Source organism: Calliopsis andreniformis, chromosome 8 (assembly GCF_051401765.1).
Source record: "Calliopsis andreniformis isolate RMS-2024a chromosome 8, iyCalAndr_principal, whole genome shotgun sequence".
Lineage (NCBI taxonomy): Eukaryota > Metazoa > Arthropoda > Insecta > Hymenoptera > Andrenidae > Calliopsis > Calliopsis andreniformis.
The window spans coordinates 12,312,501-12,315,269 of NC_135069.1; the positions used below are offsets into that span (position 1 = coordinate 12,312,501).

Genomic DNA, 2,769 nt, shown 5'->3' on the forward strand with positions numbered 1-2,769 from the left:
GCCCGCCAGTTTGGGATGTATCGTTCCCTCCTCGGCGGGTAAGCATTGCGTCGATATATATAGCGCTTGCGTGAGGTGCATCTCCGATAGCCCCGTCGCCACAGCATGATATCGGGGTCTTTCATATCTTATGGAAGACATGGTCCCGTCGCTGCGCGATGTTTCGGTCACACACCCGCCGCTAATATATACGGTGCATACTCGCGCGGCAGAGAGAGGAGAGAGAGCGTGCTTGCCAGCTGCTTGCGCGAGGCTGCGCCCGTTTCTCCTATTTTCGGTGGGAATAATGAAAAGCGAGCGAAGAAGAGGTTAAGGAGAATAACCGATATGAGCGCACGAGTGCGAAAGCAAACGTTTTCCCATTCGCATCCCGCTCCCGGTGTTTCTTCGTCTCTTTACCTCGTTGTTCTCTCCGAACCGTCCAGCGGATGTGGACCCTCTCTTGAGAAAGAGGAGAGGGCCCGGGTAACCTAGGACGCGACACGTATCCCGCGTCGATGTGCGGCCGTAGGGTACGTATTCGTGCCGTGTGAACAACAACTGTGGACCGGCTGTTAACAGCTTCGACTTTCGTAAGTCTGACTCCCAAGAATAATGAATTTGTGTGTAAATTTAAGGGGATGAGAAAGACCGATCGAAGCCGGCTGCGAAGTCCGTTCTAATCGGCTATCCAAATCAGGAGGGGAATACGTACGTGCAGGGCGATGCGACAATAAAATGGGGGGGGGGGGGGGGGGTGTCGTTTCAGAGGAGAACACCGTGGATGTACGTGGTTCACTTGATCGGGGTATCCCCGTCGGCTCCATCGTACTCTCCAGGTTGATCCTAGGTTTTTAAATGTACTCTACGCCTGGCCGTTACGGGAACCGTTCGCAATTGCGTGGCGGTCTCCGTGCGGAACCGCATCCCAGAGACCCCTGTGTCGTCACTTTCGTTCGTTCGTATCTTACGTTCGGACGAAGTGTCGCGACGCCCGAACCTCCATCGACCGTGTGCTAGTTGGAGGCGCGGGTCTCGGATTCTTCCGAACCCGAGAACTATATACGAGTATGATATATATATATACATGAACACAGAATATTAAAATACAACCCTGAACGGTGGATCACTTGGCTCGTGGGTCGATGAAGAACGCAGCTAATTGCGCGTCAACGTGTGAACTGCAGGACACATGAACATCGACATTTCGAACGCACATTGCGGTCCACGGATGCAATTCCTGGACCACGCCTGGCTGAGGGTCGTTCACGTAACCTTAAGACTGCTTACGTTAGCATCTCGGTGTCACGTACGAGCGATTGTTGGACCGTTCGTCGGCGTTTGCCGCGGTCGCACGAAAACAAGCGAGAATACGCTCTAGACGTCATGGAGGGAAGAAGGTTGTGTGTACGCGGCAGATGACTGGAGACATCGTCGTCATCGTCGTTGCTTTGTCGTTCCGGACTTGCGTGAGTGCTACTTTTCACACGGCGTCGTGAGTCGCTTAATTTGTCGACCGCCCGTGCGTGTATGTGCACCGCTCCGGACGCAAGCGCGCGGACGTACGATCATCGACCAGCCTCCGTGTCTCGCCAAATACCCTCGTGATTGTTAACAGACAGCGTTCGCTTTTCGTGCGAGTTTTCATCCGCGCTCCCGACGTAGTCTGAAATGATGCGTGTAAGAAAGAGGCGTGCGTAACCCGCAACGACACACAAGAGAGTTTGTCGTGAGACTACAGAGAAGGACAATGAAAGGGTGTGCGAGTGAGCATGAACACGAGATCGCGTATACCCCACCCGTGTAGTGTGGTGAAGAAATGTATGACGAGAAACAGAGCCCCAGGGATTCTAGAGGGATCGTCTTGTTGCAGGAACAACGCGAAAAGGAGGCACTCATTCGTCGAAACGATGAAGTTCCGGGATGCATCTTCCCCGGCCACGTTTCGGTCGAGTCGTTTGTGGCTCCGTGAATGTGTTGTATTGTACTACAACTTGTTTCTGTATCCTGAATCCTCTTTGGCGAGGCTTACACAGCCGCCATATATATGACTCATCACATAGGGATGACTTCTCTCCTAGAAGGAGGAGGTGGAAAGGTAGCAGCGTCCGGTCGCCCCATGTCTTCGCGTTAGTCGATCGCCGAGAGAGACCGCGCGTCAAGTCCGGTCGTCCAGTCCACGAAAGCTATACAAAAAGCAAGCGGACGGGCGTTAAACCATACCAGCAGTCGCCTGGCGAGAGTCTCTCTCCTTTAGATCGAATTAAACGAGACGCGAAGATGCTTTGGTGTGGCGCATTAAGGACGATGTGACTTACTCTCCGCTGATCACTTCTGGCGAATGACGAGGAGCTTCCTTACCTTTGGAAACGCTGCTGTTGCGTTACGACAACATATTCCGAAGGCACACGGCGAAGTTGGGACGACGCATCGAACATGATCTCAAGTCTCTCTCTCATTTCCCATTTCTCGTAACATTCGTTCACACACTCTGCCTGGTCCGCTTCTCTCGGTTGTGTGCCCCCGTTGTACGAGGATTACGCCACAGCTTCTTTCGTCATTTTTACACATATATAAAATATATCACTCTACGTGTGTGATATATTTAACACGTATACGACGACCTCAGAGTAGGCGAGATTACCCGCTGAATTTAAGCATATTACTAAGCGGAGGAAAAGAAACTGACAAGGATTTCCTTAGTAGCGGCGAGCGAACAGGAAAGAGCCCAGCACTGAATCCCGCGGTACTGCCGCAGGGAAATGTAGTGTTCGGGAGGATCCGTTTATC

At 52.4% G+C, this 2,769-nt stretch overlaps 1 non-coding gene across 1 annotated transcript; it reads left to right on the forward strand.

Moving 5' to 3' along the window:
* Nucleotides 1-1,089: 1,089 nt before the first annotated feature.
* Nucleotides 1,090-1,244, forward strand: LOC143182701 (5.8S ribosomal RNA). The gene has a single exon (XR_013002511.1). It is a non-coding gene; the product is annotated as a 5.8S ribosomal RNA (ribosomal RNA).
* The last annotated feature ends 1,525 nt before the right edge of the window (nt 1,245-2,769 follow it).